This window comes from Equus caballus, chromosome 1 (genome assembly GCF_041296265.1).
Source record: "Equus caballus isolate H_3958 breed thoroughbred chromosome 1, TB-T2T, whole genome shotgun sequence".
NCBI classification, from domain to species: domain Eukaryota; kingdom Metazoa; phylum Chordata; class Mammalia; order Perissodactyla; family Equidae; genus Equus; species Equus caballus.
The window spans coordinates 161,212,728-161,224,360 of NC_091684.1; positions in this window are offsets into that span (position 1 = coordinate 161,212,728).

The following is an 11,633-nucleotide window of genomic DNA, read 5'->3' on the forward strand; positions in this document are numbered from 1 at the left end:
ATTATCTACTCTAAGAAACTAGAAAAAGAACAGTAAGTTAAAATCCAAACTATCGATGGAGATGAATAATACATATACAAGTAGAAATTATAGAGAGATGTACAAGAGAGAAAACATAAAATTGATAAACCACTAACAAGACTGATCAAGAAAAAAGGAGAAATTGCAAATTACTGGTATCAAAAAGGAAAAAGAAGACAGCCTTCAGATCCTATGGATATGAAAAATAGGATATTTTGAGCAATTCATGCCAATACATTTGACAATGATGAAATGGACAATTCCTTTTATATGACGTTCAAGACAATACTCATAGATGGTGACTTCCTTCAGAATAGTGCTCATCTCTGGAGAAGGCCAGTAGTTTATTGACCTGTACACTTAAGGTTTGTATACTTCGTTAAGCCTCAGTACATTTTATTTAAAAATTATAGTAAAATGTACATAAAACTTGCCATTTTAACCATATTTGTGTACAATTTCATGGCTTTAAGTACATTCACAATATTGTGCAACCATCACCACTATCCATTTCCAGAGCTTTTTCATCACACCCAACAGAACTCTGTGTACTTACTAAATGATTACTTCTCCTAGCTCTTGGCAGCCTCTACTTTACTGTCTCTATAAATGTGCCTACTCCAGGTAATTCATGATTGATTTTACCTTTAAGCCAGATGGAAATGGTAAGGGGACAGTGAGTGGAAACACTGGTTGAGAAATTTGACTGAGTGGAAAACAGATGATAGCTAGAGGGGATGAGAGTGGGTGCTTTATTTTTTAAGATGGTTTTAATTTGAGCCTAAAAGTCAAAGTTGAGAGTTCCCAGTTGAGAGGGAAGTTGAATAGCTGAGGCTTGCAAAGACATGGTAAGATCAGGGCATAAGGAGAGACAGAGGGCCAGCCCCATGGCATAGGGGTTAAGTCCGGCACCCTCAGCTTCAGTGGCCCACGTTCGTGGGTTGAGATCCTGGGTGCAGACCTCCACCACTTGTCAGCCATGCTGTGGAGGCAACCCACATACAAAGTGGAGGAACACTGGCAACTGATGTTAGCTCAGGGCCAATCTTCCTCACACACACACACACACACATTCAAAAGACAGAAGAGAGTGAGAGCGAGCACTGTAATGGGAGTTAAGGGCAAGATTATGAAGGGAATTACTTGCCAAGATAAATTTTGAACTTTAATAATCATCACCATCAGGATTTGAGTGCCTTTGCCAGTCACTGGGTTAAGTGCTGGACATATTCTCTCTTACAATGGTGCAGCGAGACAGGTATTCTATTTTACTGGTAAGAAATTAGACTGAGAGAAGTAATTTGCCAAAGACCACTTTTTAGTGGGTAGGCTGGGATTCCGGCTGAGATCCCTCTGGCTGGGAATGGGTTGCAAGCTGAAGTTTTAACATCCTAGTCTTACAACCAATTCTTATTGATAAATAAATGAGAAGCAATAGGATACATTGGAGTGTATGAGGAAAACATTTTGCTTAAAACTAATTCGGCCTGACCTTGTTTTTCCAAAAGGGCCTGATGTGGCCTGTTGAGCATGCATTGTACATCTGCTTTAAATATTTCCTATGTCCCAAAGAACGATGCCCCTAAACATAGGGATGTACCCTCCCCCATACCAGCGTTTCCTTTAGGATCTGCATCTCTCCCTGAACTAAGGATTAATTACTCACCTGCTGTACTCACCTTGTGACCACCAATCTGCTGTGCCAGCAATCTCATGACAATTGTAACAGGGCCATTCCTATCATACGTGATGTATGCTCTTTGTTCCAAGATGGTATATAAATACTCTGTACACATCACTTCTTTGGTGCCCTTCCTTCCTTGGGGAAGGCAGGCCCTGGGCTACTCCTCAGATCTGGCTCATGATAAACTTATCCCAATTTTGATTTATAATTATGGATTATTTGCATCAACATTATCCTGTCACCCTTGTTCAAAACCTCTAGTATGTAGATTCCTTCCCTCCACACGCTTATGCCATCAATTAATTCCTGTAGTTTTCTTGTGTTTCAACTTTCATCTTTGCTTTCGTGGCCCTAACACATTTGATTTCTATGTTTTTTGTTTTTTTTAAAGATTATATTTTTTTCCTTTTTCTCCCCAAAGCCCCCCGGTACATAGTTGTATATTCTCCATTGTGGGTCCTTCTAGTTGTGGCATGTGGGACGCTGCCTCAGCGTGGTTTGATGAGCAGTGCCATGTACGCACCCAGGATTTGAACCAACGAAACACTGGGCCGCCTGCAGCAGAGCACGCGAACTTAACCACTTGGCCATGGGCCAGCCCCATTGATTTCTATGTTTTTTTGATGTCCCTGACTCTGTCCTCTTAATCCTGCATCCATCTTTAACACAAAAGCCAGATTCATTTTTCTAAACTTCATTTTGGTGACTGCCTGTTCAAAATGTGTCAGTGATTCCTTATTGCCTAGATTCTGGTTCCCAGACTATGAGCTAAGTAAGTCACACTTGGGCAGCAAAATCACAGCCTGCCATCGGATATTTTAGACTTTTGGGGGAATCACAGTGACACTTGACATCTCTTAAGACAACATGTGAACTACTAGCTCCAAGCAGATCAGTTTCAACATTAAAGCATTCCTTTCAGCGTCAAACAGAGAAGGAAGGGGTAGTGTCCAATTTGATCCCAAGGTTTGAGACGTTAAGCAGTGTCCCACTGGTAAATAATTGTAGTTATTTAAAAGTGAAATAAAAATACTTTTTTCTTTAGATTTATGTGTATTATTTTTTCAAATACCTACTAAGTTGTTAGGACCTAAGTACTTATTGTTTGGATCTAACTATTTAAAACAGAACTGAGGTATTTCTTTTGGTGTGTCTCAAAGTATTACCGAGACACTAAGGGCATCGTGAACTGAGATTGGAAATCTGTTGTCTAGAGGATAAAAATCCACAATGCTTAGCCTGGTATTCAAGGTTCTTCAAGACTTCTGGTAACCACCACGTAACTTCCACTGCCATTACTCCCTGGTTCAAATCTTTCTCCAATCCTTGCTTGTTGTTTGACTTTAGGCAAATCAGCTTAACTTCTCTGAGCCTATTTCCCCAGCTGTGAAAAGGGGTAATAGGAGGAGAGACGTCAGCAACATGGTGGAGTGAGCAGTTTTGTCTCTCCCCCTTCGAATCTACAACTAAGTGGACATTCATCGGTCAACAAAGGATATGCACACAGCATCTAAGGACGCCTGAGAGACCTGTGCTGCTATACATGGGAAGGTGGACGGACTTCCCCCTGGGAGGAGGTGGAGACAGGTGAAAACTCTCTGACCCCCAACCCCCAGACAGCCTAGTACCTGCAAGCGACTTTCTTCCAGCGGACACATTCATAGCATCGCCATGCACCAAGGGCAGACATGTGTGTGCATCAGCGGAGCAATGGTGGAAACACGTGACTACAGCCCTACCTAAACCCCCCAAGATTGCCGCTAAGCCCAGTGGGAAAATCCATGGTCCCACAGCAGCCGCAGGGAAAGCCTCTATTTGGCATTAGCAGAGAGGCCCTGCCCAGCATTCAGAACGCTGGGAGGCTCCAGGACAGGAGGATGCCAGGTGATACAGCAGCCCACCAGCCACCTCTGACTCACGGGCTCCTGCTGTGGCCCAGATGGGACAAGGGACACCCAGTGAGCCGCATGAGTGGGTGGGGCAAGTTGGAGCCCCAGCAGCCCTGCTCCGAGGTCCAGGGGGAAAATCCATGGTCCCACAGCAGCCACAGCTAAAGCCTCTGTGCAGCATTAGTGGAGAGGCCCCGCCCAGCAACCACAAGGCTGGAAGACCCTGAGGGAGGAGTAGCACAGCTGGGTGAGGTAACCACAGACTCCAGTAGATACCCATAGCTCTGCTGTGGCCCATAGTGGACAAGTGAGATCTTGCGGGCCCTGACAGTGACAGAGCTGCAAATCTAAGTGAACCTGCTCCCAGCCACTGTGAAAGCCCATAATACTGCTGCAGAACCTAAGGAGGGAGCGTGTCTAGGTGGTCTGTGAAAGTAGGCACCACCAGCAACCTGAGGCCCCCTTGTGATTGTCCCCACAGCTGATGAGAGACCCCACAGGACCACTGTGACCAAGAGGAGGGGCCCAGGTCCGGTCAGAAACAGCTGTCAGGGATCCTGGTCAGTGCAGATTAAACAGCTGCTCCCCACCCCCTAACTCCAGTAGAAGCAAGTGGAAGCAGTAACTAAACTCTATCTCTATGCAGAGGAACAAATCACACCATCCAGTAGTATAAAAAAATATATTAAATCTCCAGAACAGAAGGAAAATGACAAGTACCCAGAAAACAATCCCAAAGACACTGAAATCTATAACCTAAATGACAATGAATTCAAAATAGCCATCATTAAAAAATTCAAAAAGTTAAAAGAGAACACAGATAGACAATTCAACGAGTTCAGAAGCTATGTCACAAAAGAGCTTGATACTATAAAGAAGAACCAATCAGAAATATTGGAGATGAAGAACACAATGGAGGAGATTAAGAAAAATCTGGACTCTCTGAACAGTAGGGTCGATGATATGGAGGACAGAATTAGCAATTTGGAGGATAGGAATATAGAAATGCTGCAGATAGAGGAGGAGAGAGAATTAAAACTAAAAAGAAATGAAGAAACTCTCCGAGAATTATCTGACTCAATTAGGAAATGCAACATAAGGATTATAGGTATCCCAGAGGGAGAAGAGAAGGAGAAAGGGGCAGAAAGCCTGTTCAAAGAAATAATGGCTGAGAACTTTCCAAACCTGGGGAGAGAGATGGAACTCCATGAGACAGAAGCCAATAGATCTCCAAACTTTATCAATGTAAAAAGATCAACCTGAAGGCATATAGCAGTGAAGCTTGCAAAAGTCAATGACAAAGAGAAAATACTAAGGGCAGCAAGGCAGAAGAAAATAACCTACAAAGAAATCCCCATAAGGCTGTCAGCAGATTTCTCAGCAGCTACCTTACAGGCTAGAAGAGAGTGGAATGATATATTCAAAACTCTGAAGGACAAAAACTTGCAGCCAAGAATACTCTATCCAGCGAAAATTTCCTTCAAATATGATGGAGAAATAAAAACTTTCCCAGATAGAAATGCAAATCAAAACTACACTAAGATATCACCTTACACCCGTTAGAATGACAAAAATATCTAAAACTAATAGCAACAAATGTTGGAGAGGTTGCGGAGAGAAAGGAACCCTCATACACTGCTGGTGGGAATGCAAACTTGTGCAGCCACTATGGAAAACAGTATGGAGATTCCTCAAAAAATTAAAAATAGAACTACCATACGATCCAGCCATCCCACTACTGGGTATTTATCCAAAGAGCTTGAAGTCAGCAATCCCAAAAGTCCTATGCACCCCAAATGTTTACTGCAGCACTGTTTACAATAGCCAAGACATGGAAGCAACCTAAGTGTCCAGCAACAGACGAATGGATAAAGATGTGGTACATATATACAATGGAATACTACTCAGCTGCAAAACAGAACAAAATCATTCCATTTGCAATAACATGGACAGACCTTGAGGGAATTATGTTAAGTGAAATAAGCCAGCGAGAGAAGGATAATCTGTGTATGACTCCACTCATATGAGGAATTTAAAATTATGGACTAAGAACAGTTCAGTGAATACCAGGGGAAAGGTGGGGTGGGGGGTGGGCACAAAGGGTGAAGTGGTGCACCTACAACATGACTGACAAACATTAATGTACAACTGAAATTTCACAAGATTGTAACCTATCATTAACTCAATTAAAAAAACAAAAAACAAAAAACTTTCCCAGATAAATAAAAGTTAAGGCAGTTCATTGCCACAAGACCTCCCCTACAAGAAATGCTCAGGAAGAACCTCATGCCTGAAAAATCAAAAAAAGGAAAGAGATTACAAAACCTAGAGCAAAGGAGATAAGTAGAAAGACAAAATCAGAAAGTTGCAGCTCTCCATCAGAACAGGTTAGCAGAAGTTAAGTATAACATTAAAGATAAAAGGAAGGGAAACACCAAGAATAAATATAATCTTGTCATTTTAACCACAAACTCATAACACAAGAAGGAAGAAAAAACAAAATCTGACAATAACAACCTAGAAGGGGAAGAGGAAAGGGATGGAAGGTCTTGATCTAAGGAAATAAGAGGCTATCAGAAAATGGACTATCTCATCTATGAGATGTTTTATACAAACCACCTGGTAACCACTAAACAAATAACAGGAATAAAGACACAAATTACAAATAAGAAGAAAGCCAATATAGAAATCTACCTACCTGAGTTAGTAGTCCAAAAATCATGGGACGAGATACAAAGGAAATGCAAGAGAACCGGAAAACAAGTGATAAAATGGCAGCGTTAGGCCCCCACATTTCAATAATCACTCTAAATGTAAATGGATTGAACTCTACAATCAAAAGACACAGAGTGGCAGGATGGATCAAAGAACAAGAGCCAACAATATGCTGCCTCCAGGAAACACACCCCAGCCCCAAAGACAAACACAGACTCAGAGTGAAGGGATGGAGAACAATACTCCAAGCTAATAATGAACATAAGAAAGCAGGTGTCGCCATACTTATATCAGACAAAGTAGACTTCAAAGCAAAACAGATAAAGACAAAGAGGGGTAGTTTATAATGATAAAAGGGACACTCCACCAAGATGACATAACACTTATAAATATATATGCACCCAACACAGGAGCACGAAAATCTGTAAAGCAACTATTAACAAAACTAAAAGGAGACATCGACAACAATACAATAATAGTAGGGGACTTCAACACCCCATTAACACCAATGGATAGATCATCCAGACAGAAAGTCAACAAGGAAATTATAGAATTAAATGAAAAATTAGTCCAGATGGACTTAATAGATATATATAGAATACTCCATCTAAAAACAGCAGCTTACACATTCTTCTCAAGGGCACATGGAACATTGTCAAGGATAGACCATATCTTGGGAAACAAAGCAAGCCTCAACAAATTCAAGAGGGCTGCAATAATATCAAGCATCTTTTCTGATCACAATGCTATGAAACTAGAAATCAACTACAAGAATAAAAGCTGAGAAAGGGGCAAAAGTGTGGAGACTAAACAACATGCTACTGAACAAACAATGGATTATTGAAGAAATTAAAGAAGAAATCAAATATTATCTGGAGACAAATGAAAATGAAAACATGCCATACCAATTCATTTGGGACACAGCAAAAGTGGTCCTAAGAGGGAAATTCATTGCAATACAGGCTCACCTCAATAAACAAGAAAAATCTCAGATAAGCAATCTCAAATGACACCTAACAGAGTTAGAAAAAGAACAAACAAAGCCCAAAGTCAGAAGAAGGAGGGAAATAATAAAAATTAGAGCAGAAATAAACGATACTGAAACAAAAAAGGCAGTAGAAAGGATCAATGAAACAAAGAGTTGGTTTTTCAAAAAAATAAACAAAATTGACAAGCCCTTAGCCAGACTCACTAAGAAAAAAAGAGAGAAGACTAAAATAAATAAAATTAGAAATGAGAGAGGAGAGGGGCCAGCCTGGTGGTGCAGCAATTAAGTTCGCATGTTCCGCTTCTCAGTGGCCTGGGGTTCGCTGGTTTGGATCCTGGGTGCGGACATGGTACAGTTTGGCATGCCATGCTGTGGTAGGCATCCCACATATAAAGTGGAGGAAGATGGGCACAGATGTTAGGTCAGGGCCAGGCTTCCTCAGCAAAAAGAGGAGGACTGGCAGTAGTTAGCTCAGGGTTAATCTTCCTCAAAAAAAGAAAATGAGAGAGGAGAAATCACAGCGGATACCACAGAAATACACAGGATCATAAGAGAATACTATGAAAAACTATATGCCAACAAATTGGACAACCTAGAAGAAATGGATAAATTCCTAGACTCTTACAACCTCCCAAAACTAAAGCAGGAAGAAATAGAGAATCTGAATAGACCAATCACAAGTAAAGAAATCGAAACAGTAATCAAAAACCTCCCCAAAAATAAAAGTCTAGGACCAGATGGCTTCTCTGGAGAATTCTACCAAACATTCAAAGAAGATTTAATACCTATCCTTCTCAAACTATTCCAGAAAACTGAGGAAGATGGAGCACTCCCTAACACATTCTATGAAGCCAACATCACCCTGATCCCAAAATGTGACAAGGACAACACAAACAAGGAAAACTACAGGCCAATATCACTGATGAACATAGATGCAAAAATCCTCAACAAAATTTTGGCAAACCGAATACAGCAATACATTAAAAAGATTATACACCATGATCAAGTGGGATTTATACCAGGGACACAGGGATGGTTCAACATCCGCAAGTCAATCAACATGATACACTACATTAACAAAATGAGAAACAAAAACCATATGATCATCTCAATAGATGCAGAGAAAGCATTCGACAAGATCCAACATCCATTTATGATAAAAACTCTCAATAAAATGGGTATAGAAGGAAAGTATCTCAACATAATAAAGGCCATATACGACAAACCCACAGCCAACATCATACTCAATGGGCAAAAACTGAAAGCCATTCTGCTGAGAACAGGAACAAGACAAGGGTGTCCACTCTCACCACTCTTATTCAACATAGTACTGGAGGTTTTGGCCAGAGCAATTCGGCAGGAAAAAGAAATAAAAGGAGTCCAAATAGGCAATGAAGAAGTGAAACTCTCACTGTTTGCAGACGACATGATCTTACACATAGAAAACCCCAAAGAATCTATAGGAAAACTATTAGAAATAATCAAGCTACAGCAAAGTTGCAGGGTATAAAATCAACATATACAAATCAGTAGCATTTCTATACTCTAACAACGAACTAACAGAAAAAGAACTCAAGAACTCAATCCCATTCACAATCGCAACAAAAAGAATAAAATACCTTGGGGTAAATCAACCAAGGAAGTGAAAGACATATACAACGAAAACTACAAGACTTTCCTGAAAGAAATTGATGACGACATAAAGAGATGGAAAGACATTCCATGCACATGGATTGGAAGAATAAACATAGTTAAAATGTCCATTCTACCTAAAGAAAATCTACAGATTCAACGCCATCCCAATCAGAATCCCAATGACATTCTTTACAGAAACTGAACAAGGAATCCTAAAATTCATATGGGTCAACAAAAGAGCCTGAATTGCTAAAGCAATCCTGAGAAAAAAGAACAAAGCTGCAGGCATCTCAATCCCTGACTTCAAAGCATACTACAAAGCTACAGTAATCAAAACAGCATGGTACTGGTACAAAAACAGGTGCACAGACCAATAGAATAGAATTGAAAGCCCAGAAATAAAACCACACATCTATGGACAGCTAATCTTTGACAAAGGAGCTGAGGGCATATAACGGAGAAAAGAAAGTCTTTTCAACAAATGGTGCTGGGAAAACGGGACAGCCACATGTAAAAGAATGAAAATTGACCATTCTTTTTCACCATTCACAAAAATAAACTCAAAATGGGTCAAAGACCTAAAGATTAGACCTGAAACAATAAGTCTTCTAGAAGAGAATATAGGCAATACACTCTTTGACATCAGTATCAAAAGGATCTTTTCAGACACCATAACTCCTCAGACGAGGGAAACAATAGAAAGAATAAACAAATGGGACTTCATCAGACTAAAGAGCTTCTTCAAGGCAAGGAAAAACAGGATTGGAACAAACACACAACGCACTAGTTGGGAAAAAATATTTACAAGTCATTTATCTGACAGAGGGTTAATTTCCATAATATATAAAGAACTCACACAGCTCAAGAACAAAAAATCAAACAACCCAATCAAAAAATGGGCAGGGGACATGAACTGACATTTCTCCAAAGAAGATATACGGATGGCTAATAGGCACATGAAAAGATGCTCATCATTACTAATCATCAGGGAAATGCAAATCAAAACTACACTAAACGGGCTGGCCCCGTGGCCAAGTGGTTAAGTTCACACACTCCACTGCAGGCGGCCCAGCATTTCGTTGGTTCGAATCCTGGGTGCAGACATGGCACTGCTCATCAAACCACACTGAGGCAGTGTCCCACATGCCACAACTAGAAGGACCTACAATGAAGAATATACAACTATGTACCAGGGGGCTTTGGGGAGAAAAAGGAAAAAAATAAAATCTTAAAAAAAAAAAAAAACTACACTAAGATATCACCTTACACCTGTTAGAATGGCAAAAATAACCAAAACAAAAGCGACAATTGTTGGAGAGGTTATGGAGAAAAAAGAACCCTCCTACACTGTTGGTGGGAATGCAAACTGGTACAGCCACTATGGAAAACAGTATGGAGATTTCTCAAAAAATTAAAAATGGAAATACCATATGACCCAGCCATCCCACTACTGGGTATCTATCCAGAGAACTTGAAATCAGGAATTCCAAAAGTCCCATGAACCCCTATATTCATCGCAGCATTATTTACAACAGCCAAGACATGGACGCAACCTAAGTGCCCATCAATTGATGATTGGATAAAGAAGATATGGTATATATACACAATGGAATACTACTCAGCCATAAAAAAGGATAAAATCGTCCCATTCACAACAACATGGATGGACCCTGAAGGTATTATGTTAAGTGAAATAAGCCAGATAGAGAAAGACGAACTCCGTATGACTCCACTCATAGATGGAAGTTAAACATATAGACAAAGAGAACTGATTGGTGGTTACCATGGGAAAGGGGGCTGGGGGGAGGGCACAAAGGGTGAAGTGGTGCACCTACAACATGACTAACAATAATGTACAACTGAAATTTCACAAGGTTGTAAACTATCATAATCTTAATAAAAAGCTAAAAAAAAAAAGGGGGAGGTGTAATAGTGCTTACCTTGTATGAGTGTAATGGGGATTACATGTAAACGTAATTCCCTTTTATCTCAAACCCTCTGAACAAGCCTAACCAGTGTTCTTACTAATAATACTACCTCTTAATTTCTTCCTGGAGGTTCTACTGATCCACTTCTTGGGTTTGATTAATTTGCTAGAGTGGCTCATAGACTCAGAGAAACATTTTATTTACTAGGTCACTGCTCTATTATAAAAGGATATAACTCAGGACCAGCCAGATGGAAGAGGCATAGGGCAAGGTATGGGGAAAGGGCATGGAGCTTCCATGCTCTCTCAGTGCACCACACTCCCCAAATCTCCATGTGTTCACCAACCTGGAAGGTCCTCAACTTCTTAGCTAGCCTCTCCAAATGTTACTTTTCCTTCAATCCCCAGTCTATCTCCTCCATCAAGCCTTCCCCAACCAAAGCAGCTATAGCCGCCCCTGACACAGGAAGGGTTAATAATCACTGGAAAAGGCTTGCCAACAAACTGTGACCCGGAGGTGAGAAGGCCGGTTAGCCAATGACGGGTAAGACCTCCGGGGGGGGGGGGGGGGGGGTGGGCAACCTAAGCCAGGCGGTGGCTGCCCAGGGGCACAGATGGAGAAACGATATTGATATTGAGAGCAGGAGGGACTGTTGCCTAAGAGACCTTGCCTGCTCCGAGATAAAAATATAGGAGCACAGCAATAACATAATATCAAAACAGAGGCCAAGGGAGGGCTCCTTGAGAAATCATTAAGAATTCTTGGCATTTGCT